Raw genomic sequence first — 27859 nt, forward strand, 5'->3', positions numbered from 1 at the left:
CAGTGGATTTTATTACAGAGCTGGTGTTATTTATCTCTGAGAGTTTCTATAACAGGCTAACTCCTGAGTGTTCTCCGGCCTCTGCTTTATATTGCTCAAATTGTAGACAACCAATTTCCATTCCACACAGGCATGAATGCAGGTATGTGTGCATGCATATGCATGCACTCACACAGAAGTTTTAGGATGCAAGCTTTTCATTAAGAAGCCCTTATCAGATTCACTTTTATGTTGCCCAGTGGCTACTAGGCAAATGCACACATCTAAGGGCAGAATTTGACCCTTAGTTGAAACTTTAATTGACCTAACAGAAACCCAAATGTGGGAAAAGTTCCAATGTTTTGTCCCTCCAAAATTAATAAGTATTAATAAAGGCACAAAGACAAACACTGTGTGGGATTTATGTATTAGTATAAATAATGTATTCTAGTTTCACTTATTCAGAATTTCTGAGAGAAAGAAATTATAGTGTCAAAAGGACAACTATACAGACTTTTATTATATTGGTGCTAATTTGAGGCTAAAATGAGAGAGGGTTCTTATAATAAGGAAGTTAAAACAAGACTTATCCTCTTATCCATTGTCCCACACCTCACAATTAAAAAAACTCTTGTGGCTATGAAGTAAGCATTAAGTTACTAGAAAAAAACCCACTAGTTTAAACTTGGAATTTGGGTATGGTTGAATAGTAATAAAATCCCCAGATGCAAACAATGCAGAAGTAGACTGCTTATTAGTTTATAAATTATAACAGTGTAATGAAAGTGTTTTTCCAAAATTACAATAAAAATCAGTCTACTTTATCTTCTGCATCTGAACGTTAAAGGAAATAATTGAGCTGATAATTTACTGATACTCATGGCTCCCAACATTATACCAAAGAAGATGAAAACTATGAATTCAATTTATGTTGTTGTACCATGCTGCACAACCAGTATGCTTTGATATTACCCGAATAGGCTTGTTCACTTTCCAGAGATGGGAGATTCAAATTTCCAGATATCTAACTCCTGATTAATAGCAAACTTCTACAGGTATTGTGCCAAGAAGAATTTCTGAAAACTATGCACTGATCTTGGACAATGCAAAACATCCTTTACCTCATCTTCAGGTTGTATTTGAGGTACAAGATTCAGCTATCTAATGAAAATTTAAAAACAAATCAATTGAAGGCTTCAGTTTTCATTCTGTTACATCAATTTTATTCTAATATGGGGCTCCTAGTGTAACAATATGGAGAATCGATCCCTTTTTATTTAAAAAGTAAACATCTTAGTTATACTCATGTCAAACAAGATTACGTGGATGAACTGAGTGCTAAATTTTGCCCAATAAGTGAGAAAAAACTAAGATGGATTGAAGCCAGCCATGAACTTCTAGACAATATACTAAATATAATGGAAAGCAATACCATGAGATTTGAATTTCTGAAACTACTCTCTACTCTGACTGCATTACTCCAATTTTATGTGACTGAAACAAACCAGTGATTTTATTAAAACAATGGAGTTACGCTGATGTTCAAATGGAGCATTTCAGTCCTAAGTCAGACCCTGCACGGTACACAGCATATGTTTTCAGTAACAACTCTGGCAAAATGAAAAATTTGCCTGACCATTATTGGAAAGACTGCTTTTGCAAATGATAAACTGCTTCCCGCTACAGGCATGATGCCATAGGAACAAATGGAACTTGCTATTGACTTCAAAGGCTGCAGATTGGTCCTTCAGTCACAAGTATAGTACTTACCTTATCTTCTCACATAACCATTAGAAATTCAAGAATTAAGCCTTCAGAAAAAGAAGAGGGAAGAAAAAATTGTATATTTGGCATTTTTATACAGCAAAACTTCCCTTGTATTTGTTAAACTTAGCAAAATAGGTGGAAAAGTCTCCAAGACATCTAATTCACAAGGTAATTTTTTAAGGCACAATGTGTATGTGAAGCAATTGAAATCATCATCAGTGTTTCTAAAAGATCTTTTAAAGTCACACATTCTGCTTTGGTTATCTCTTCTCTTGCTTTGTCATTTGTTTCTAAGCTTTCCTAGCATATTTGTAGACTGTCTGACAGACATGTTGATAACTGCAGTGTCTATCACAGCTTAATGTCTAAATTAGCTCAGAACAGCTAATGGAGATGGATTGAATGTTCATCAGTGAGTGTGATGAGCCACCTCTATTTTATTAACCTCCTTTAAAAAGGCTCTCCCGGAAGTATTGAAAAATCAGGCAGTGGAGTTTGTAAGACTGTGCACAAGGTACTAGGAAAAAAATGTTGACTTTCGGGAAGTGCCTAAGCAAAGAGTAAAACAGTTGTCATGTAAAAAGGATGGGTTGGATGTTGGAAAGAATGTCTTCCGTTAATCACAGACTCAGGTTATTACAGGTCACGGAAGACTCAGTGCACAATAATGTGTTAACCTTTTATTTTAAAAAAGGAATAGAAAAGTGATTTTCTATATAGGAAAAATAATGCACAGCACCTTAAAATTTCCTCCTGTTAAAACTTGTGTGTATATCTAACTATATCATCAGGATCTTTTAAAACAAATGTCATTGACTGAAACTTAATCAAGTGACCAAAACTAAATACATGCTTGTTATTATGGGTGAGGGTAAGTGCCACATTTCAGTCAGGATATATGAATAGAAGTAGCTGAAACAAGGAAAGTCAAAGTAAAAGCTGAAATATGGGCCCATGGGATTTTCTCAGGGCACTGATTAGCAAATGCACGGGCTAGATACTTTGTTGGTGGAACTGATTTTCTCTCTACGAGAGAAAAGGAGCCGGGGGTACAGAAACAGCCAGAAAGTCAAGTAGACAGTAACAAAAGAAGTTGGTAACATGGTCCTAAGAGAAAGCTGAAATAGTGCTGGCTAGAAAGGCAGGTTTGGAACAGCAGGAAAAGGAATAATCTCTTGTGGTTTGATTCCTAATGTATTCAGGACAACAGAACTTCCTATAGAATTTTAGCCCTGGTCTATAGCAGGGAGTTATTTCACAACAATTCCCCTTATTTCGAAATAACAAGCAAAGTATCCACACTACCACACCTGTTATTTTGAAATAATGAGCTGCTTATTTCAAAATAATAACTCCAGCTTTTCAAGAGGAATAACATTTATTTCAAAATTATTATTTCAGGAGTTATTATTTTGAAATAAATTATTTTGAAATAGTTTCCTAGTGTAGACATGCCCTTAGTTACTTGGCTCCATCATCAATTTTTTCTCTTAGCAGAAACAACCTGTAAAACCCCAAACTTTGGTTAGCCACTAGTCTCTAAGGGTATGTCTACACTACAGCGCTAATTCGAACTAACTTAGTTCGAATTAGTTAATTCGAACTAAGCTAATTTGAACTAACGCATCTAGAACTAAAAACTAGTTCGAATTAGCGTTTTGCTAATTCGAACTAGCGCGTCCACATTAAGTGGACCCTGAAGCGGGGTTAAGGATGGCCGAAAGCAGTGCCGGCAGGGCATCAGAGGAGGACTTAGAGCGTGGAGATGCTGTCTCAGGCTAGCCGAGAGCTGTGCTTAAAGGGTCCCGACCCCCACCCCGGACAGACAGTTCTCAGGGGTGCCCCGCTTGCAAAGCAGTCCTGGCTTGGATTGCCCTGAGTGCCCACACTGGGCACATCACAGCACTCGGCCATCAGCCCGGCTGCACTTGCCACAGGCTGCCATGTGGGGAGAGGGGGCAATTGGGGGGCTGCAGGAGAGCTTCCACCCCCAGAAGCCCGCAGAGCCAGACAAGTCCTCCCCATCGGGGGCTCGTGCCCCATTCCTCCCTCACCTCCTTCCACTTACCCTTCCCCAGCCCCTCTTCTTGATGTACAAAATAAAGATAACGTGTCTTCCAAAATGGAATCTGTCTTTATTGAACAAAACTGGGGGAGACTGGGAAAAGGAGGTGGGAGAGGGGAAGAGAGAGGCTGAGAGAGGGGAGGGCAACTAAAATGATCAGGGGTTGGGAACAGGTCCCATATGAAGAGAGGCTAAAGAGATTGGGACTTTTCAGCTTAGAAAAGAGGAGACGGAGGGGGGACAGGATAGAGGTCTCTAAATGCAGGAGTTGGGTGGAGATGGCACATACAGAAAAGTTCTTCATTAGTTCCCATAAAGAAGGACTAGAGGACACCAAAGTAAAGGAATGGGTAGCAGGCTTCAAACTAGTAACAGAAAGTTGTTCTTCACAAAGCAAAGATTCAACCTGTGGAACTCCTTGCTGCAGGAGGCTGTGAAGGCTAGATCTGGAACAGAGTTTAAAGGGAAGTGAGATCAAGTCATGGAGGTTGGGTCCATGGAGTGGTATTAGCCATGGGGTAGGAGTGGTGCCCCTGCCCAAGGTTTGTGGAAGGCTGGAGAGGGATGGCACGAGACAAATGGCTTGGTCATTGTCTTCGGTCCATCCCCTCCAGGGTCCCTAGGGTTGGCCGCTGTCGGCAGACAGGCTACTGGACCTGATGGACCTTTGGTCTGACCCAGGACGGCCATTGTAAGCTCAGGGCTCAGGGTCGGGGGTCTCAGTGGACCCCCTTGATTCTCTTGCACACCTGCTCCTGGGTGGCCAGGCTGGCAGCTATCCTGCCCAAGCCAGCCACTTTCCTGTGCCTAGTGCGGAGATCGTGGACAAGGTCCACGATGTCCGCACTAGCCCAGGCGGGTGCCCACCTCTTGCGGTCCCGGGCAAGCTCCCGGGAGCCGCCAGCCAGGTCCCGGGAAGAGGGGGAGGGCTGGGGGGCATCGGGTGGGTGGCTCGATCCGTGCCAGGTGCAGGGTCTGCTGGCTGGGTGCTGGCAGGCTTGCACCTGGCATGGGCACCGTAGCCAGCCCGTGCCCCTTTAAGGGCTCCAGGGCCGGGAGGGGCGCAGTAGAGTTTCCCTGGTGTTGGCCAGAGTGGCCACCAGGGAAACCTGGGAAGGACTAGCCTCCCACTAGTTCGAATTAAGGGGCTACACACCCCTTAATTCGAACTAGCTAGTTCGAACTAGGCTTAATCCTCGAGGAATGAGGATTACCTAGTTCGAACTAAGCGCTCTGTTAGTTCGAATTAAATTCGAACTAACGGAGCGCTAGTGTAGCACCTATGAAAGTTAGTTCGAACTAACATCCGTTAGTTCGAACTAACTTTGTAGTGTAGACATACCCAAAAGGAGTTACAGGCTATTGCATTCAAGTGCAGTGGTCAAGATGGAATGCTATCACAGCCAGTCACAATGGCAGCATGGGAAATGGAAACAAGTTGGTGCCCGGAAGGAAAATGAGGGTGCTCCAGCCATGAGGATCTATTTAAAGGCCAATCCTTACATGTAGCACATGGAAAACAAGCCATCACCAAGGTCTCTCTCTTTTGGAAAAAGAATTTGCATTGAAGCTCTGGCCTGCCTGCCTGCCTGCCTTCCTCCCTTCCTCTCTCTTCTTTGGGAAAAAAAAATACCAGTCTAGGTAGAAGAAAATATAAAATGGTGAGGAAAGAAAAAACAGTCCAGTAATTTTTCCATTTTCTTTAAGATTGCTTCTGGTAGTTTAGGGAGGGTCCACAGATAGTTTCTCTTTCCTAAAGACTGTGTCTTCACCTTACCACAAAAGCTTTTCTTGCCTTGGGAGAATAAAAATCTTACCATCTATCCAATGACTTTTCAGGGCTGGTTGTGCCAGATGGAGATAAGATCCTGTAGCCTTTCCTAAAAATGTAACTTAGCATTATAGTTGTGTGAGGGAGGACTCAAGAGATGGTAATGGAAAATTCTTGCATACAAATGAATACACACCACTGTCCGAGTTATGTTATGTCTGACAGCAAGGTCATTCACAGGTGAAGGCCAAGTCCCTGCTACAAATCTTGGAAAATTATGTCAGATGTCATGCCCTTCACCTAGGAATTCACTATTACTGTTCACGCACAAGGAATCCCCAGTGTCTCTCTCTTTAACTAACTTTCATGAGTTTTGACATGTCACATAGATGATTCATCACACTTTCAGTTAAATCCAGGCATGGGGAATTTTCTCATTGCTGACAAAGTCTAAAATGAGTCAGCCCTCTTAGGCAGTACAAGAAAAAAATGGTTATAATTCATTGTTTTATGCTAAGGTTTCTTGAGTTCATGCTGCCTCCCCAGCAGTATTTTAGTCTCCTCAGGTAAGGAGGTATTTTTAATTGCAAGTTTTCAGCTAGGAAAAGAGGAGACTAAGGGGGGATATGATAGAGGTATATAAAATCATGAGTGGTGTGGAGAAAGTGAATAAGGAAAAGTTATTTACTTGTTCCAATAATATAAGTACTAGTGGCCACTAAATGAAATTAATGGGCAGTAGGTTTAAAACAAATAAAAGGAAGTTCTTCTTCACACAGCGCATAGTCAATCTGTCGAACTCCTTGCTTGAGCAGGTTGTGAGGGCTAGGACTATAACAGGGTTTGAAAGAGAACTAGATCAATTCATGGAGGTTAAGTCCATTAATGGCTAGTAGCCAGGATGGGTAAAGAATAGTGTGCCTAACTTCTGTTTGTTGGAGGGTGGAGATGGATGGCAGGAGAGAGATCGCTTGATCATTATCTGTTCAATTCACTCCCTCTGGGACACCTGGCATTGGCCACTATCAGCAGACAGGGTACTGGGCTGGATGGACCTTTGGTCTGACCCAGTATGGCCATTCTTATGTTCTTAACTGTAATAAAGACACACAACCAAAAATTCAAACATTCAGTAAAAAACAAACAAAAAAATCTATCCTATTAAACAAGATTGGAAGCCAAGCACTGTACCATTTTTACAGTGGAATAGCTACACTTATTTCAGTAACATTACACTGGCATAAATCTGAAGTAAAGGATCATACACTGGTGAAATTCATAGAATCATAGAATAATAAGACTGGAAGGGACCTCGAGAGGTCATCGAGTCCAGCCCCCCGCCCACAAGGCAGGATCAAGCTCCGTCTACACCATCCCTTTGCACATTGCTACTGTAAATATGGAGGGGAAAAAAGAAGTGGATTCTATCCATCTTGCCCTTTACTTGGAAGAATGTAATTGTAATGAGTTGATGTCCAAGAACAGAGTGACATCCACTTAAGATTTTACATCATCTTACTCATAAGGTAGCTTATCACTCTTGACCAATCTACATCCATCACACTGGTTGACTAATCCACCTGTAAATTGTAAAAGTTTCATATGCATTTTTAAATACAGCTTCTACTTGTAAATTAGTTTTATTTCCTAACATTTAGTTGGCTTCTCAGCTGGTGTGACTAACTACAGTGCCTCTGACTTCAACAGAGCTATGCTGTTTTACACCAACTGAGGACCTACTAAAAATGTTTGGTTACATTTGAATTGCAAGGGGACAATTTGCACAGGTGCAATGCCACAGAAACCAACCAGAGTATCTGCATAAAAAAGAGGAGATTTGAATCTTTCTATTCAGTGAAATTGTTATAACTCTGTTGGGCCATGATTCAAGGATTCACTTAAGCACACACATAACTCTAAACAAGTGCTGAAGACCCATTAACAGCAATGGGACTTAAGCAGCTGCTTAAATATAGTCCCGAATAAGTGTGCTTTCCTGGGACAAGGTCTTAGTGCAGAATGACAAAAGAATACAGCAGAAACCCTAACAGTTTCTTGGCCTTGATCTATACTATAATTTTTATGTTGGTATAACTACATCCTTCAGAGGTGTGGAAAATCCACACTTGAATGACACACTTATACCAACCTAACTCCCGCTGCACACAGGGCTATGTCAATGGGAGAACTTCTCACATCACCATAGCTGACACCTCTTGGGAAGGCAGAGAACCCACAGCCATACCCCTGGGAGAAACTCTTCTGTCAGCATAAGTAGCATCTTCACTAAGTGCTCCAGCAGGCTCTATAGCATTGTAAGTAGAGACAAGCCGTTGGACTTGTTAACTGCAACATTTGGTGGGAGGAACTTGACTATGGGTCTGCATGTGGCTTCATTTCTTCCATAGAAGACAGTGAATCCTTGACCGTGTAAACATGCGAAGTGCATTTTACCTTTGAAGAGCCAGAACCTTCTAGTAATAAATGGGAAAGCTCCCCCAAGCATTTCTCCCAGCCTGTGAAGTGTTTTCAATTGGTATTATCTGAATTTTTATGCTCTTAATTTTTTTTATTAATTTAGTGTTCATGTAAGGTTCTGGATCCACAATGGAGGCTGAAGATCCCCACTGAGACAGCAGCAGCAGTGCAATATTTCCCTACAATCTTTCAGAATGACCCACACCCCATAGCAGAGACCTGCCCCTAAGGGAGAGCACCTCAGCCAGCATCTACTTCCTCAGCCTCTCTCCTGACACTGACAAATAGAATGGCAATTAGTTCCAGGTGGGATTGTGAAATTAGAACAAAAATGAGGCCATCCTTTTACTAACTTTCTTTTTTGTAAGAGTGCCTAAAATGATAAGACTTAAGTTTACTAGTTCATTTGGGAAAATACCACCCTGCAGGCACTAGCTATGAATGACAGGCTGCCATCAGACCATTATTATTCTTTCATTATACTTCCCATCTCTTCATTCATTGGTCATTCTTCCTCCAATGTAACAGCTGTAATATCAGATATGGATGCATTCATTTACTCTAGGGGTATAAATTTAGGGTTAGTCAATAAATAAGGAATTCTACTGGGGATCCTTTCTAAATATTTTAATTTAAATAATGCTGCTAAGCCCTTTTGTTATCTCTGTACTGATGATTTACAGATTTCACAGGAAGCCTACTATCAGCCAAAGCATGATTGCACAAGCAAAACATCTTATTTCAGGGAAATGTGTAGGCCAATTGTTTGTAGGACAAACTACAGATGTAATCTGGGAATGCTAAGGAAGTTTCAATTTTTTTAAGGCAGGCATTCTGCTTCCAACGGAACCATGTCCTTATATGTAGCAGCATTGGCAATGTCTTCCTATGACATGCAGCAGCATTACACAAATGGTGTTCCTTTAATTTACCACATTTTACAGGCTACTGCCTGTTCTTTAATGGAAGGAATGTCATTGTGCACATTGTGTGCTGTTCCCAATGTCAGCTTTGATCAAAATTTCCACCTGAAAAAGAATAAAAACTGTAGAACATGCTGCAGTGAAATAACTGGGGAAAAAATGAGTAAGAACTAATAGTTATCAGCTCTCTTGGGAACAATTCCTAATCCTCATGCCTTGATCTGCATTACAGCCATTTACTTTGGAGCTATAAGAGCTTGAAAACTTTATGTGCATTCTTTAAGTTCACATTGGGGTCTCTCAACTTCTGCTCTTTGGAATGCTCTTACACAATTTATATATGCAGCTCAAAATCCATATATTCTGTCTTTTGAGTAACCATATGGAGAATATAGGAGAGTTAAAGCTCGGGAGGTATTAAAAAACTACTTCTTATATTGTTTTCAAGAGATATAGCATTGTTTTTAGGGGGAGGGGAGTGGAATAGAAATGGAAAGGTGCAATCTATATAGCCCATGTAAAAGTAAATTTTAAAATCCTCAAAATGTTTTAAGTATTATACTGTGCTCATCATGGTAACTATGAATCTTCATAGTATCTCAGAACCTTCTTGTTTTGTAACTACTGGAAATAATTTGGATAAGTTCCAATGAATTGTAGTTCTAGGAAATAAATTAATCCGCATGTGTTGAATAGTGATCTATAATGTTAATTAAATAGAGACAATTGCTTTCTAGACTTACATAGAAAAATGTAGAAGAATAGATATCCCTAATGACACAATATCTTATTAAAATATCAAAATAATTGAACATACTACAGGTGGGTGGGCATGACGAGTATCTATGCAGCTTTTCTAGAATTATTTCTATTTTATTTATTAAATCAGCAATGCAGTTGCACTGAATCTGTGAGACACACTAAGATTAGCCTTACACATGAGAAATAAAATGTTACTTTCCATTAATGGAAATTGGTCAATACGAGCCAATGTGTTGTAAAGGAATGTGTCAGCACAGAAATCTTCATGTCTTAAAGCTTTCAAACCAGTAACTATTTGCCTGATAGTCCCCCCTCCCCTTTTTTCCAGTTTGTTTTTCCTGTTACCAGCTTTCTTTCAAACCCCCCTCTCTCACTACCTTTCTATTCTGCCTCTTTAGGATCTCCCCTCCTACCTCCTCCCCCCCCCCCCCCACACACACTCTTTTCTCCTTTCCAAATATCATGCCTAATGATAGGAGAAACTACATTTACATCCCTCCAGAACAGCATGTGCAGCCCTTGAAATAACATGCCAGTCCTCAGCTGGTAGACATTTTCTACTCTGATTTCCACTAGCAAACAAACAACCTGGCCCATTGACTAATGCTCTTGACTAAACTACTGCTTTGCCCTAGTACTCTCCTGCAAAATGGGAAGCATAATAGAAGTTATGTTTAAGTTGTGCTTTTCCATTCTAAGTAGAGGGAACACTAAAGCCATGAGAGGAGAGAGAGGGAAATCAAATCTGCGGCATACCTGAATTTTTGAATGAGTGTTGTTTTGTGTGGGCACAGTTCAATAAATTGTTTCTGCAATTAAGCAACTGAAGTTTAATTGAAACTTTAAAAAATTAGACAAAAATATCTTTCTGATGATAAATTTCCAAAAGAAGGAGGGGAGGAAATGATTACTGACACGAACTTTGAATCCAAGCTGGTGATGCAACAAATACATGTGCCCCTCTGGGACCTTGGGCAGCCAGATCACTCACTACATCACTACTGGTCACCAGACATGGGGAGTCAGCAGGGCGACTGGAGCAGGTCTTTGGTCAGGGCCGAACAACAAATAATGTCATGGCATCCCAGCTCTAGGCAGGACAGGGTGGTAAAGAGTCTCTGGCCTTCCCCTGCATTCAGATTTTGCAAACCAGCAGTTATCTAGTGCAGGCATCTAGCGCAGAGCAGGGCAGCAAAAGAGTCTAGGAGCTCGAGGCTGCACTCAGGCTCAGCAAACAAGCGAACATTTATTTAGCCCACGCCCTTGCTCAGGGCGTAGCAGCAAGAGTCCAGGGGCTTAGTCCTGTACCACAGCTGAGCAAATAGTCAGGCCTCCTAGTTCTGGTGGAGGGGACCAACAAGTGCAGGCTTCTTGCCTAAGAAAGGGGGAGATGGCTGCCTACAGACTAGGTCGGGGGGGATACAGGCCCATCCACTCTACTGCATCCTAGCCCAAGGCAATAACAGTGGCAAAGCAGTCTGCCACTTGGTAAAGAAGGATCCTGACCAGATTGTCTTGACTCACTTGGTGGCAGTGTTGCAGCCAGACATGGGGTTGATTACCTTGGGCCTCTACCTAACTCCCGCTCTGTGCATACCTGGCTCTGTGGAAGGATGTTTGGATTGACAGGGAACAGGATCTCACTCAGGCTTACAGCTCCTCAGTTTCCAAGTCTATGAACAACTCTGGCAGTCTTGGCCAGTCTCAACTCCCTTGACATCCACAGTGGCCTCTCAGCTCCTGAATCCACATAGGGTTGCTAGATGGTTTCAACAAAAATACCAGACACACTTGAAATTACATCACAATCTACATTACATCTTATTTAGAAAATACTGGACATTTATATTTTCTCAATTTGTTTCCTGAACAAAAAGCTCTAATACTGGACTATCTGGTTCAAAACCGGACAGCTGGTAACCCTAAGTCCACAGGAGGCCTCTAGCGTTTCCTGTGGCTGAGGCCCTACTGAGCTCTTCAGCCCACCATTTGTATTTCCTGTCCCATCCACTGACTTCCAGCAGGAGGGTTGAGCATGGTATAGCTCTGCCCACCAGGGTTTAGCGAAGGGCTCCACTGCTCCAGGTCTGTGGGTGGCCAGTCCGCCTCACTACAGTGTCAAATTTATGTCTTTATATTGATCAGATGCAAAGAAAAAATAGCAACACTCAATATATCATAGAGTTAGATACTATTGCTACAATTCTGATTTCTACTCTTGATTAATCTACTGCTGATTCAGTTTCCTAAGTGAAAGAATTTCAAGGATGAAGGGCAAATTCAACTGTTCCCTTAACTCTAGGCAGAAAAAGAACAGCTACTGCAGACAGTCAACTAATAACATTACAATCAACAATAGTTCATCGGGCTCAGTTATCGAGAAAGGATATTGCAAAACAGCATCTTTTTCTTTGGTCATTCATTTTCAAAACTTTGCAAAGATAGTGGATGAACAGAAAACAATAGTTGCAGGTGTTATTTGGGTGTAGTAGATGCAGATGTTATAGGGTTATTTGAAATTTTACCCTCAAAATCAATGTGTACCATCTTGGCTATGAATACTGTAATGTAGACTGAAAATTGACTTCAGGACTAACCTAAATAAAAGGGTAATGGATATTCCATGTGAAGAACATAAGGTAAATTGTGAAATAAATTGTGGTAAATTAATTGTGGTAAATTATTTGCTCATCTCTAATTCCAATCTATAAAGCCTCTTGGGTCATAGTTTGCCTCTTGTTGCATGTTTTCCCATCTATCATTAAATCATTTCAAGTGTAGGAGCCATTTGGACATTTTCACTAATAACAACTGGATTTCAATTCTACAGGTTTGGGAGCAGAACTTACTCTATGGACAATCCCTCATATCTGAATGTTGCTTCTCTTTTTGGTTTGGCAAACTAGGTTAGTTGATTATCAAGAATGGGGACAAGTCAATCTAATAAAAACAATCCAGCTACTTTTCCAAAAAGTATTTTGGAATATTTTCATTTAAAAATACTTGTGACATTTTTGTTATGAAAAAATCTAACCAAACCCCAAACTATTTGAAAACCAAAACCCAAGGTTTATCAAATAAAAAAAATAAAAAAATACCAAACTATTTACTGAAAAGTTTCCAGTTTTGGAATTTTTTTTGTTGACAAAAAAATGTGGAAAACTTTGACCAAAATCAACATTTTCATTTATGTCAAAAATCATGTTTCCATCTAAAAGTATTTTTCAAATTTACTATGAGACAGAGGCTATGTCTAGACTACATTCCTCTTTCAAAAGAGGAATGTTAATTAGACAGATCAAAAATAGAAATGAAGCGTGGATTTAAATATCCCGCACTTCATTTGCATATTTGCATCCGATCGCTGTTTCAAAAAATGGTATTTCGAAAGTGAAACCGCAGTCTAGATGCAGTTCTTTAAAAAAAACCATTTTCGAAAGAACCCATACTCCTGAAAAAACGGGGATTCGATGTGAATATGCAAACGAAGCGTGGGATATTTAAATCTGTGCTTCATTTGCACTTTCGATCTGCCTAATTTATATTCCTCTTTCAAAAGAGGAATGTGGTCTAGATGAGCCCTAACTATGAGCCCTAACTATGAGGCTTAAAAAAGCTTTTTAATCAGATTTTTGCCTGGAGGTGGGAGATGGATAATAGTGACTTATCTGTGTTTCAGAAAAATATATTTTTGATACTTCTATGGTTATTGTTTTAAATGTACATGTGCTCAGAGGCTCCTGGTGAGCCCATTTAGGCTATGTTTACGCTGCACAGTTATTTCGGAATAAAGTATTCTGCAATAGTTATTCCAAAATAGTTTATTTTGAAATAGCATATCTGCACTGCAGGGAAGCCTCAAAATTAGTCCAAGGAAGGATTCCCTAATGTAGAGGTGCTATCTTGATTGACAGCCCCAGGCGGAATAACTTAGATTGACCTTGTCGGAGAGGGGCTATTTCAAAGTAGCAGCAGGGGAGTGTCTACCCACCCCTTATTTCAAAATAGCTATTTCTGAATAGGCGTTATTCCTCATAGAATGAGGTTTACAGAAGTCGGAATAAACCATCCATTATTTCAAAATTATTTTGAAATAATGGAATTGCTGAGTAGACGCTCACATAGGGTATGTCTACACTACAAAGTTAATTCGAACTAACGGAAGTTAGTTCGAATTAACTTTGATAGGCGCTACACATGCGAACCGCTAGTTCGAACTTAATTCGAACTAGCGGAGCACTAAATTCAAACTAGGTAAACCTCATTCCACGAGGACTAATGCCTAGTTCGAATTAACTAGTTCGAATTAAGGGGTGTGTAGCCACTTAATTCGAACTAGTGGGAGGCTAGCCCTCCCCAGCTTTCCCTGGTGGCCACTCTGGGCACCACCAGGGAACCTCTTCTGCCCCCCTCCCGGCCCCGGAGCCCTTAAAGGGGCACGGGCTGGCTACGGTGCCCGTGCCAGGTGCAAGCATGCCAGCACCTAGCCAGCAGACCCTGCACCTGGCATGGCTCGAGCCAGCCACCCGCTGTCACCCAGCCCTCCGCCTCTTCCCAGGACCAGGCTGGCGGCTCCCGGGAGCCTGCCCAGGTCCGCAAGAGGTGGAAGCCCACCTGGTCTAGTGCGGACATTGTGGACCTCATCCATGACTTCCGCACTAGGCACAGGAAAGTGGCCGTCTAGGGCAGGATAGCTGCCAGCCTGGCCACCCAGGAGCAGGTGTGCATGAAAATCAGGGTGGTCCAGTGAATGGCCGTACTGGGTCAGACCAAAGGTCCATCTAGCCCAGTAGCCTGTCTGCCGACAGTGGCCAACACTAGGGACCCTGGAGGGGATGGACCGAAACAATGACCAAGCCATTTGTCTTGTGCCATCTATCCATTAGGCTTCCTAATCCGAACTAGCTAGTCCGTGCCGCGTGTAGCCGCGCGGCACGGGGTCCGACCTAGCCGGCATTTAAAAATGGCGCCGGCCAGCTTTATGCAAATAAAGCCCGGGAAATTCAAATCCCGGGCTTCATTTGCAACTCCGTATGACTACATTACCCCGCTAGTTCGAACTAGGGGGGTAGTGTAGACATACCCTCAGAGAAGAACCTCACTGATTAACAGAATTGCTATTTACAGCATTATATGCTACAACTTCGTTTTGGAAAAGGAAAGGTCCTTCTACAACTAAAGGCCTAGAGAAATAAAGTATGGGAAATCATTTCAATGGAAAAGTGAGAGAGCTTTACATTAGGGTCAAGTGCATTTCATAATTTGTGGTTACCAATTTTGGAATTTAAACAAAATAAATCCAAGGTTAACAATAAGAGACTGACCAAACACAAGAATACCTTTCAAAGATAACAATGCAGAGTATGAATAAGATTTGGTAATGCTTTTATAGAAAGTTACATGTGTCAATAATGATTTTTAAAGTCACTATAGGCATTCCATTCCACACCTTTCACTTAATTCCACATCTTGACCTTGTCTACATTTTAAGTCAATTTTCACTAGAAAGATTTTAACTCCATGCTAGTGTGATTATTACATTGTATGAGGTTTCTTTCGCAAAATTGGAATTTACACAAGCGTTAAATCACGTTCATTTTTGTAACCAAGAACATTTGTGTTTTGCTTTTTGAGTCCTCATCATTTCTTCATGATTCTTTCTCTGTAACAAGGCACACTAACTTAAGTCTAATAGGAAAAAATCATAATTAAAATGAGGTGTCATGGGGGATTGACATATTGCTTTAAAAAAAATAAAAAGGACTAAAGGCAGGGAAAGGAAGGTCACATGCCAGACAGGAAAGAGTGTAACATGAAAAATCCAAGCACTTCACAGAAAGGATGAGAAAGTAGTGCTGTAAAACAGGAATTTTTATGTCCTGTTTATTATGTCTGTCTGTCCTATGGGTAGCTGACATCTGTGTCCGGGCAGAAATGTGTGATATAGAAAAATGAAGTTGAAGAATTTGAATAAGAGTCACCATAGGCTTTGGGCAAAGATGTGAATGTTATCAGCTTGAGATCATTGGGAAGAGGATAGAAGATCTGAACGTTACAAACTGACAAGTCAAAGGCGAATAACAAAATTTGTTATAGAGTATAAAATACTAGGAGGAAAATAATTATAGGACTGATCCAAAATCTCATTAAAGCCAATGGGAGAATTTCCATTCGCTTAAATACACTTTCAATTTGGGACAAATATATATTCCAAGGGGCCTTATTTAATTAACTTGTATTTTTTTCTCCATAGAGTACTCTTTCTTTTCTGCCTTATTATTTAACTTTCATAGCTACATGATCTATTAGTGGTTTATTGCATTAATTCTTGTTTGTGCATATTTCTGCGAGACAATGATCGATGTGCTTGTATGCATCTCAGACTGCAGCATTCCAGGGAACATTCACTCTTTTGTTTTTTTTAAACACATTCTCTGTTTCAGCAGAGATTAATTATTATTATTTTTTATAATCATTCAACTTAATCCGCTGAACTCATTGTCTGGGCTTCAGGACAGAGGAAAGTAGGAATTTCCAAAACAGATAAATATTAAGTACCCATACACTCAGGCTATAAGACCAGAAGGGACCATCATGATCATCAAACTTGATCTCTTGCCCACTGCAGGCCACAGAACCTTGCATACCCACACCTGTAACAGACCCATCATCTCTGGGTGAGTTGCAGAAATCTTTAAATCATGATTTAAAGACTTCAAGTTACAGAGAATCCACTATTTACACTAGCTTAAATCTACAAGTGACTCAAGCTGCAAAGGAAAGCTAAAAGCCCCCTGGGTTTCTGCTATTCTGACCCCAAGGAAAATTCCTCATGACCCCAAATGGGGCCATCAATTAGACCCGAGTATGTAGGCAACACCCAACAGCACACACCTAGGAAAGAATTCTCTTTTGTAACCCAGGGTACGTCTGCACTGCACATTTATTTCAGAATAAGCTATTTCAGAAGAAATACTCCAAAATGGCTTATTTCAAAATAGCACGTCTATGCTGCAGGGAAGCCTCAAAATTAGTCCGAGGCAGGCTCCCCTAATGTGGACATGCTACCTTGATTTAGAGCCCCAGGAAGCACTAGCAAGTAATTACTTTGCATGGCCCTGGGGAAGAGCTATTTCAAAACAGCAGCAGTGGAGCCTCCACACTACAGCTATTTTGAAATAGCAATTTCGGAATAGACATTACTCCTCGTGGAATGAAGTTTACAGAGTCAGAATAAGCCATCCATTACTTCAATTTTATTTTGAAATAATGGTATTGCCGTGTAGACTCTTGCATTGTTATTTTGGAATAACAGCTGTTATTCTGAAATAACGCTGCTGTGTAGACACACCCCCAGGGTCTTCCCCATCTAGAGTCCCATCACCAACCAATGGAGATATTTGCTACTAGCTGTCATGGATTGTCTAGATACTGTTGTAGGCAGTCTCATCATATCACCCCCTTCATACACATACCAATCTCAGTCTTGAGGTCAGTTAGGTTTTGCACCCATTGCTTCTCTTAGCAGTCTGGTCCAGAATGTCACTCCTCTGATCGTTAAAAACCTTCACCTAATTATAAGCCTAAATTTATTGATGGACAGTTTCTATCCATTAGTTATTGTGTCCACATTGGTGCTTAATTTAAATGATTCCTTCCACTCCCTGGTATTTATCCTCATGTTGTATTTATAGACAGCAATACATCTCTCTCCTTGGCCTTCTTTTGGTTAGGCTAAACAAGCCAAGCTCTTTGTGTCACCTCTCATAAGTAGGTTTTTCATCCTAGTAGCCCTTCTCTGCATCTGTGCCAGTTTGAATTCATCTTCTCTAACATGAGACCAGAACTGCACATAGTATTCCAAATGAGGTCTATCCAATGCCTTGTAAAATGGTACTAACACTTCCCTGCTTCTATTGGAAACACTTTGCCTGGTGCATCCTATGACTGCATTAGACTTTTTCAGTCTCATTACATTGGTGACTCATAGTCCCATAGACTTTAAGGTCAGAAGGGATCACCATTATCACCTCGTTTGACTTCCTGCACATTGCTGGCCTCAGAGCCTCACCCACTCCTTAAACAGACCGCTAAATTCTGGCTAGGTTAGGCAGATCCTCAAATCAAGTCATTCTGGGTACGTCTACACTACAGCGCTAATTCGAACTAACTTAGTTCGAATTAGTTAATTCGAACTAACGCGTCTAGAACTAAAAACTAGTTCAAATTAGCGTTTTGCTAATTCGAACTAGTGCGTCCACACTGATTGGACGCAGGGGGGCATTTAAGGGCAGCTGAAACCGGTTCTGACAGGGCATCAGGTCAGTAGTTGCTTTGTGTGGCTGCTGTCTGAGGCTATCTGAGGCTCGAGCTTAAAGGGACCCCCCCCCGGACAGCCGGTTCTCAGCTTTTCCTGCTTGCTTGCCAACCTCGCCGAGGGACAGCAAAGCGTTGGTCTCTGTGCCCGTCTGTGTCGGTGCTTCCCTTCGGGGGGGCCGCCGCAGGTGGCAACACGGAGCCACAGCTCGCCCTGCACCTTCTGGTGCACTTTCTGGACTTGCTGCTGCAAGCCTGCCACCAATGGCTCGAGGCTGCCTGGCACCACCTGGTGCACGTCAGCCCCCTGCCTCTCCGCCTGGCTGCCCTGGGGGCTATGGAGGAGCCGCGGCGGCGCCCCGGCACCGGCGTGCCCCGCCGCGTCTGACGTCTGGCCACCAGCACCGACTGGTGGGACCGCATCGTCCTAGAGCGCTGGGAGAACCGACAGTGGACCCAGAACTTCAGGATGAGGAGGGACACCTTCCTGGAGCTCTGCGAATGGCTCGCCCCTGCCCTGCGCAGAAGGGACACTGGCATGAGGCCCGCCATCCCCCTCCAGAAGCGGGTGGCCATCGCCCTATGGAAGCTCTCCACGCCAGACAGCTACCGATCCATCGGGAACCAGTTCGGCGTGGGGAGATCCACCGTCGGAGCGGTGCTCATGCAGGTATGGCACTCGTCAGCCACCGAGCCAGGGGGGAAGGGGGGCTGCGAGGAGGGGATGGGCTGCCCCAGGGACAAAGGGGGGGCGGGTGGAGGCGAAAGCGCCCCGCACCGGAGGGGTCGGTCTGTCCCGGCCGTACTACACGCCGCCAGGGGGGTTGCTACCGGGAGTGGGGCGCGGGGCACTGCCAGGGCACGAACACTCCCAGCCACCCGGGCGCCCCACTGATTGGCGCTTTGCTGTGTCTCTCTCCGCAGGTGGTCAAGGCCATCAACTGGGTGCTGCTCCGCAGGGTGGTCCGCCTCGCCGACCCGGATGCCGTCATCTGGGGCTTCGGCGCCCTCGGCTTCCCCAACTGCGGGGGGGCCATCGATGGGACGCACATCCCCATCTGTGCCCCGGAACACCAGGCGTCCCGGTACGTCAACCGCAAGGGGTACTTCTCCGTGATCCTGCAGGCCGTGTGTGACCACCGGGGACAGTTCACGGACATTAATGTGGGCTGGTCCGGCAAAGCACACGACGCCCGGGTGTACCGCAACTCCTCCCTGTGCCAGCGGCTGCAGGCCGGGACCTTCTTCCCCGACCGCCACATCAGGGTCGGGGACGTGGACATGCCCGTGTGCCTGGTGGGGGATGCCGCCTACCCACTGCAGCCCTGGCTCATGAAGCCCTACACGGGGCACCTTAATCTCTCCCGCCAGGCCTTCAATGCCAGGCTGACCAGGGCCCGCATCGTGGTGGAGGGGGCCTTCGGGCGACTGAAAGCCCGCTTTCGATGCCTCCTCACCCGTCTGGACCTGGCCGAGCACAACATCCCTCCCGTGGTGGCAGCATGTTGTGTGCTCCACAATTTGTGTGAGCGAAAGGGGGAGGCTTTCCTGCCAGCCTGGATGGCTGAGGCTGACCGCATGGCTGGACACTACGATCAGCCCCGCACCACCGCCATCCGGGAAGCCCAGCGGGGGGGGCCGTCCGGATCCGGGAAGCCCTGCAGGAGAGCTTCCTGGTGGAGGAGGAGGACTGACCTCTCCCTGCATGCCCCACTGGGGCCTTCTTCCACCCTACCCCCCCCTTCCCCTTTCCCCTCCCTACCTACTGTAAAATAAAGACACCTGTTTTTCAAACAAAAACGTATGTTTATTTAACATAAGTGGGGTGGGGGGAGGAAGGGGGGAGGGTGGGAGAGGGAAGGGGGAAACCTGGGACGAGGGAGCGGGAAGGGGAAGGGAAGGGAGGAAGGGAAAGGAAAGCTCAGTGGTGGGAGTCCGGCTGCCTCTCTCGTCTCGCCACACTGCGGGTCCGGGGGCGTCGGTGGGAAATGGTTGTGGAGGGGGGGCAGGAGGGACAGGGGGTGTGGAGGAAGCAGGAGCGGAAGCAGGAGCGGGAGCAGGAGGGGGAGCAGGGGGAGCAGGAGGAGCAGGGGGAGCAGGGGGAGGAGGAAATGGGAAGCGGTTGAGCAGGCTCTGGAGGTGGCCTCGCAGGGCACGGCCCTGCTCCTCCAGGGCCTCCAGACTCCTCCGGCGCAGCCTCAGGTCCTCCTGGACCCAGTGGTCCTGGGTGCGGAGCTGGTGGTCCATGAACCGGAGGTGCCACCTTTGGTACTCCTCCTCGTTCCTGGCTCTCCTGCTTGCCCGGGCATGGGCAGCTGCTGCAGGCGGTGTGGTGCGCCCTGCAGGCCCAGGTGCTGCAGCTGTGGTGCAACAAGACCAGCGGTCAATTACCCCAGGGGGCTCTGTGGGGTGCCTCGGGGGTCCCGGGTCCTAGGCAGGCTGCCAGCAGGCTCCTGGCTCTCAGAGCCCTCCTCCTCCTCCTCCTCCTCCGTCTCCTGGAGCGGTCCTTCTGCCCCGGGGTCAATCACGTCCTGGGGGGCAGGGACGGCATGAGCCCCCAGGAGGCGGTCCAGGGCGTGGAAGTGGGGGCAGGCCTCCGGGTCGGCCCCTGGCTGGCAGGCCCGGGAGTAGGACTGCCGCAGGTCCTTAATTTTGCACTGGACCTGCTCCCGGCTGCGCTGGTGGCCCCTGGCGGCCAGGCTGGCAGCCATGCGGCCGTAGACGGCCGCGTTCCTGTGGCTAAGTGCGGAGATCGTGGACATTGGAGGCTTCCCCCCAAACCTCAATGAGGTCCACGATCTCCGCACTTGACCAAGCGGGCGCCCGCCTTTTGCACCCCCGGGCAGGCTCCTGGGAGCCGCCAGGCTGGTCCTGGGGAGCAGTGGAGGGCTGGGTGTCATCGGGTGGCTGGCTCATGGTGTGGCAGGTGCAGGGTCTGCTGGCACGGGTGCTTGCAGCCTTGCAACTGGCACAAACTGTGTAGCCAGCCCGTGGCCCTTTAAGGGCTCCGGGGCCGGGAGGGGGGCAATAGAGTTTCCCTGGTGTTGGCCAGAGTGGCCACCAGGGAAACCTGGGAAGCCTTAGCCTCCCACTAGTTCGAATTAAGGGTCTACACAGCCCTTAATTCGAACTAGCTAGTTCGAACTAGGCTTAATCCTCGTAAAATGAGGTTTACCTAGTTCGAACTAAGCGCTCCGTTAGTTCGAATTAAGTTCGAACTAACGGAGCGCTAGTGTAGCACTTATGAAAGTTAGTTCGAACTAACGTCCATTAGTTCGAACTAACTTTGTAGTGTAGACATATCCTCTGTGATCAGTGAATACAATAGATGTATGGGTCTCAACAAAGATGCTAATTATCTCACCCATTACAATGATAGCTTCCCCAATTTTCACCCCTAATGTCATTACCTCCCAGACACTAATCTTCCCCCTTCACCTCCATTCTGTTCTAAAATTTGATTTGTCAATTTTATATGTGTTCACTTTTTTTGATTGTATCACTTTGGTATATATGGTCGTGCCAATTTTCTTCCACAATTTGATCTGAGGAAGTGGGTCTGGCTCATGAAAGCTCATCACCTAATAAACCATCTTGTTAGTTTTTTAAGTGCTACATAGTTCTGTCTTTTGTTTTATTTCAAAATTAGATATTTCAAAATAACACTGTAGTGTAGAAGTACCCTAATGCAGTAGATACAATCTACCTGGATTTCAGGAAATATTTGTCTGAAATATTTATTACCTTCTCAAAGGAGACCAGGTTGTTCTAGCCTGGTCTTCCTTTTGAAAAAAACATGTTGTTAGGTAAGTGTTAGGTAATTACAGTCAGGAGGCTGTCTTAAGGAGAGGAAGGACAAGAGACTGAGTTTGATTGGATGAGCAGTTGTAGATCCTAAATTAAAATGAGAGGTCTCTCACAGCCAAGCTTCCTTCTCATCCAGTGGTGCTTGAACAGTTTTTTGCATGGGAGTGTGGAGCTGCATCTCTCCTTACTCTTGTCTGCACCCCTCACTGTCCCTAGAGTTTGGGCCAGAATCTGGGACCTGGGGTCAATGGCTGGGTGGGACACAGGGTGGTGACTGACTGGGACCCCACACACGGGGCCAGGAGCCAAGAAGGACCCTAGGCTGGCAGTGAGCCTGGTGGATGTTGGGTCTGGGACTCTGGGTGGCTGGGACACTGGGCACTAAATCTGGAGATGCTGCAGCACTCCTATACCCTAACGTCCGGTGCTAATGCCATCTCAGAGTGTAGCCTCCTATGTCTGTCTAGCCTTGAGTGAGAGAGGTTTTTTGGAGCTTGCTCTTTTTACTGATGCAATAATTACCTACAGATGAGCTTAGCCACATTTCCCACATTGCTCAACTCCCTGGCAATCCCTGTAATAAGGGCAGACAGCTGAGGTAGCTCCTCTACTTAGCTTGTTAACTGTCTTCTTGCCACTAACTGCATGCCATCTATAGGCCCTGTCACACTCAATACCTAACAACCATGTAGTAGAGGCAGTAGCTTATAAGCAATCCTCAGTATTTGTGAAATGCTGCAATATCACATTTGTGCATTTGACAGAGAATTCTCCTTAAATTGGCCAGGTTTTATAGTTCTGTCTTGCCAGGCTCAGGATATTTAAGATAACATAAATATGGGCACAACAAAAGCAAGTCACTAATGAATGCAAAATGGACAAGGGGAGCAAGGATTTTGAAAACCAAGGCTCATGTGTGCCATCTGTTCAGAATTCACTGTGTTATTAAAGCCATGGGAAAATACCATTTTCCCCCATCAGGAGGATTAAAGAGGCATTGGGGTAGAATAAGGGGATGATTCAAAGAGTTGCTTATTCTAAGAGGGATTTCTAAATGCATCCATACCTGTGGGACAGTCTCTTGTTTGTTTTCCCTAAAGAATTGAATGCATTATGAATATTGCCATATGGTACAGTAATCCCACTTTTTAGGTAGTGCTTATTTTTAACATTCACCAGGATAGGGGTTTACCATAATGCTTATGCTTAGCTTCAGTTGCTTGCGTTGCTACTAAATAGTACCATGAAGATATATTTATTTGCCCATTTGGTGACATGCAATTTTGTTACAGCCTACAAGTTTAAGCTATCTGCAACAAAGAAATGGTAAGTGAACACATCATGCAAATAACCATGGCCTAATTGTATTTTGCAGTACAGGCAGTCCCCGGGTTATGTGGTTCCGACTTACATCGGATCCCTACTTACAAATGGGGTGAGGCAACCCCGCACTAGCTGCTTCCCCCCAGCAGACCAGGGAGACGTGAAGCTAGCACCCTTCCCCCTCCCCCTCCAGCAGACCAGGGAGACACGAAGCGGCTTTTCTCAGCAGACACCTCAGCTTGAGAATAAAGGACTGAGGGAAGTGAGGTGTGGGAGAATAAAACTGAGCTCTGGAGAAATGTTTGGCTAGAGTTTCCCCTACAATATGTACCAGTTCCGACTTACATACAAATTCAACTTAAGAACAAACCTACAGTCCCTATCTTGTATGTAACCCGGGGACTGCCTGTATCTGGCTAGGTAATACATGCTATCTTGACAATGCCTCTGAAAATGCTTTGTAAAGGATCTTATTTTGTTACTGTATTTGCAAAGCATACTTTCCTGTTGGAATAATCTCTCTTGATTAAACCTAAATAAACAGATATTATGGAATTCTTGAACCAATTCCTCAGCTTTTGTTAATTAGCATAGCATTATTGACTTCAGTGTCAAGTGCCTAGTTCAAATTGCTGGTTACCCTTAACTCAGCTCAAAGAGCAGTTAGCCAGCACCACCCATGGTGACAAAACACAGTACAGTGTACAGGCGAAAAGAAGTAGCTTTAGAAAACATAGGTACCTTGAAAGGCCTATATTTTTCACACACCTTTTCCACCTGTTCTCTTTCCATCCATTTTCTCATCTCTCTCATCTTTTTGCTCTCCCTTTCCTCTTTTTTCATCTCTTACTTCTCTGTTCCTTTTTCACACTTTTCTCTTTCCCACTAGCCACTCAGCAAAATTAATGTAGGACCAGAATCTTAAATGATGGGGACACCTCTTATCTCATCTCCTGCATCAAGTAAAGAAAATTCCCCTTCATTCTTCTCCCCCTAACCTTGCCTACTTTGCATTAAACATGCGTTGTACCTTAATCATATCAGCAGACAAGTCCTTTCATAGTGCGATTTTTTGTTGCTGATACAGTTTGGACCTCCCTGGTCTGACACTCTCAGTCCCAGACAAGGGAGTTTGTTGAACCAGGAAAGGTCGAAAAGGGGGCGGAACTACCAGCCCCCCTGCTGGGCTCCTCTCCCCAGCCTCCCAGCCCTGTGAGCTGCAATAGCCCTGCCAGAGCTCCTGACCGCACTGGAGCTCATATCAGCCCTGAGCTCACGGTAGCTCCACTGGCTGTGAGCTCCACTGCCCGTCCTGCTGGACCATGGATGTTGCTGGACCAGAGAGTTCAACCTGTAGTAAGGATTTTATTTTAAGCTATTTAAATGAAGCACCGAATGCTGTATCAATTGAAGTCAATGGTTCCATTGAATGGGAAAGTTTTCAAACTTTCCTTGTCAATATTATTTTTATATATAAGAGAATAAATCTTTGTTCAGAATTAAGATGTGGTCTTCCCAATTCAACATAATATTGTTTACTTATGCCACAAGTCTCCCCTCACATGCCACACAGCTATCCAATGCGTTACCACAGATAATACACTATGGTTACGTCTAACTGCAGGCTTCTTGCACAAGAACCAAGTTGTTCCAGGGGAAAGTTCTTGTGCAAGAGAGCATCCACACTGGTGGGACACTCTTGTGCAAAGACTTCCCCCCCGGAACTACTCTGGAGAGGGCAAAAGGGCACCAGGACTTTCCGCGGGTGGGGGCTGGAGCTCCTTTGAGACACGTGCTTAAAGGGATCTCCCTAGACAGCCGTTTCTCTCCTGCTGCATGCTTTGGGACCTCTTATAGGGACTGAAAGCCGTAGCAGCGCTAGTTGTGATTGCCCTCTGCCTTATTGGACACCACAGCTTTGTGCCCTAGTGCCTTTTGTTCATTTTGCTTTCTCCTTGCTGTGCCATGGAGCCAGGGGTGGCCCTGTGCCTGCTCTGGCCCCACACAGCCATTTTGGAGTGCCTGCAGCTGCTGCTCCATGCTGCCTCAATACTCCTGCAGGAGCTCGACACCAAACTCGCGCTAGACTCCCTCTCCCCGGATGCGGTGGCGTCCTTGTGGGATCCCCACCTGACCGTGGAGAGGCAATATTGGCGACTGGACACCAGTATGGACTCGTGGGACCGGCTGGTCCTGGAGCAATGGGACAACCAGCAGTGGCTCCACAACTTCAGAATGCAAAAGCAGACATTCCTGAAGCTGTGTGTCTGGCTCGCACCTGCGCTCCAGAGACATACCACCCAGCTGCGGCCCGCCATCCCTGTGAACAAGAGGGTCGACATCGCCCTATGGAAGCTGGCCACTCCGGACAGCTACCACTTGGTGGCAAACCAGTTCGGTGTGGGCAGGTCCACAGTCCGTGCTGTGTTGATGCAGGTAAGTCCTGCGGGGGGGCGTGTGCTGCACTCCCTGCCCAGGGGAAGGGAAGACTCCAGGCTGGGAAGGGGGGTTGGGGAAGTGGGGGAAGTCCCGTCACCCAGGGGCTTATACCATCCCTCCCTCCCACAGGCCTGCTGGTATGGGAGGGGCTCTGGGGTAAGGGAGACCTGGTGTGTTTGGGGGCAGAGGGCATCACAGGAAGGCAGGCACCCCCCAAGGGCTCATGCCCTGCCTCATTCAGTGCATTCCCTGTGTTTCTGTGTGCCCTTCTGTAGGTTGTCCGTGCCATCAATAACATCCTGCTCCAGAGGGTCATCTGCCTGCATGACATGGATGCAACGGTGGCTGGCTTCGCTGCCCTGGAGTTCCCCAACTGCGGGGGAGCCATGGATGGGACCCACATCTCCATCCGTGCCCTGGAACGTCAAGCAGCCCATTTCATAAACCAAAAGGGGTACTTCTTCGTTGTGCTCCAGGTCCTCATGGACCACCATGGTCGCTTCACAGACATTTATATGGGGTGGTCCGGCAAGGCACACGACACCCACATCCTCCATAATTCCAGCCAATATCGCAGGATGGAGTTGGGCACTTTCTTCCCCCAGCGGGAATTTACAGTTGGGGACATCCACATGCCTCTCTGCATTGTGGGGAACGCGGCCTACCCCATCATGCCCTGGTTGATGCGGCCATGCACCGGATGGACGGACCCCAGCCGGGAATGTTTCAATCAGCACCTGAACCGAGGTCGCAACCAGGTGGAGCGTGCCTTTGGATGACTGAAGGCGCGCTTCCATTGTCTGCTCACCCATCTCGAAATGGGTGAGCAGAACATTGCTGAGGTTGTGGGAGTGTGTAGTGTGCTCCACAACACAGTGGAGCAGAAGGGGGAGGCCTTCCTCCCGGCGTGGATAGCAGCTGAGGGCCAGGTGTTTGAGCAGCCCTCCACAGCTGCCATCCACCAAGCGAACCATGATGGGGTGCGCTTCTGGGAGGCCCTGAAGGACATGTTCTCCCAGGCCCCACAGTGGGGTCGCTTCTGTCTCCCGTATACATCTTCCTCTCATCTCCAACCCTTCCCTCCCCACATTCCCTCACCTCCCAATAAACAAAACCATTTTTTGCTCAAACAAGAGGAAACTTTTATTTTTATTTTCAATGGGGAAGAAGGGTGAGCAGTGGGAGGAGGCTCTGAACTGGGAGGTGGAAGAGGAAGGGGCTATGAACTGGGAGGGGGAGCTATTGCTGGGAGAGGCAGCTCCTGCCAGTGCCTCTGTGGGTGTGGAGGCCTTCGCATCCTTCAGGCCAGGTTGAGGCAGGCAGCACAGGGATGAGGGCAGGACTGGGTGCAGTGGGGAGGGCACGGTAATGGTAGCAGGAGGGGTGCCTGGAAGGGGCGTGGGCACAGCAGGGAGGGCAGGAGGATGCGGCAAGGCCATGCTGAAGTACATGGCATGACTGATGTGCGATGTCAGGGTGGTAATCACGTCGCACATCCGGCTGCACCTCTGCAGGAACTGCCTCACACCTGCTGCTGCCACTCCAGGTCAGCCTCAATCTTTCTGCTGACTGCCTTCTCGATCCTTTCAACAGCCTGGACGTGCTGCCAAAGGAGCTGGTCCTGCTGCCTGGCCCGCTGGACTGGTGCCTGGGTGGTTGGTGGTGCTGCCGCCACAGGGCTGGAGGGTCCCTTGCTCCTGGATAGTCCTGCTGCAGAAAACACAGAAAACGATGAAGCGGTGAGGCAGCCCTGCCCACACTGTCCCTGAGCCCCATGCCCTCCACCCTGAGCCCCAAGTGACACCACACAACTGTGGCTTGGGCCCAATCAGTCCCCTGTGTGTATGTTCGCATAAAGGACTCCCTGGAATAAAGTGATTCTCTCCATGGACTGTAACCTTTGGAAGACATCACTGTGAATAAAGACCCCTTGTCTGTGTCCTGGCCACTTGGCATGTGGTGTGTCAACCTGTGGAACTCCTTGCCAGGGGAGGCTGTGAATGCTAGGACTATAAGGGTATGTCTACACTACCCCGCTAGTTCGAACTAGCGGGGTAATGTAGGCATACCGCAATTGCAAATGAAGCCCGGGATTTGAATTTCCCGGGCTTCATTTGCATAAGCGGGACGCCGCCATTTTTAAATCCCCGCTCGTTTGAACCCCGTGCTGCATGGCTACACGCAGCACGAACTAGGTAGTTCGAACTAGGCTTCCTAGTCTGAACTACC

The 27859-nt window shown here is 45.9% G+C and overlaps 1 protein-coding gene across 6 annotated transcripts in view; it reads right to left on the bottom strand.

Moving 5' to 3' along the window:
- LOC106732083 (uncharacterized) overlaps positions 1-27859 on the bottom strand; it is a 73692-nt gene that overhangs the window by 16447 nt on the left and 29386 nt on the right. For 4 of the 6 annotated variants that reach the window (XR_012903424.1, XR_012903423.1, XR_012903427.1 and 1 more), the window contains one exon: positions 14762-27340. The exons of the other annotated variants lie outside the window; for them this stretch is intronic. The gene's annotated coding sequence lies outside the window, so the exon portion shown is untranslated. Of the gene's footprint in view, positions 1-14761; positions 27341-27859 lie in introns of those variants that run through there. 6 annotated transcript variants of the gene reach the window in all.

The sequence above is a fragment of the Pelodiscus sinensis genome, chromosome 4 (genome assembly GCF_049634645.1).
Source record: "Pelodiscus sinensis isolate JC-2024 chromosome 4, ASM4963464v1, whole genome shotgun sequence".
NCBI classification, from domain to species: Eukaryota; Metazoa; Chordata; order Testudines; family Trionychidae; genus Pelodiscus; species Pelodiscus sinensis.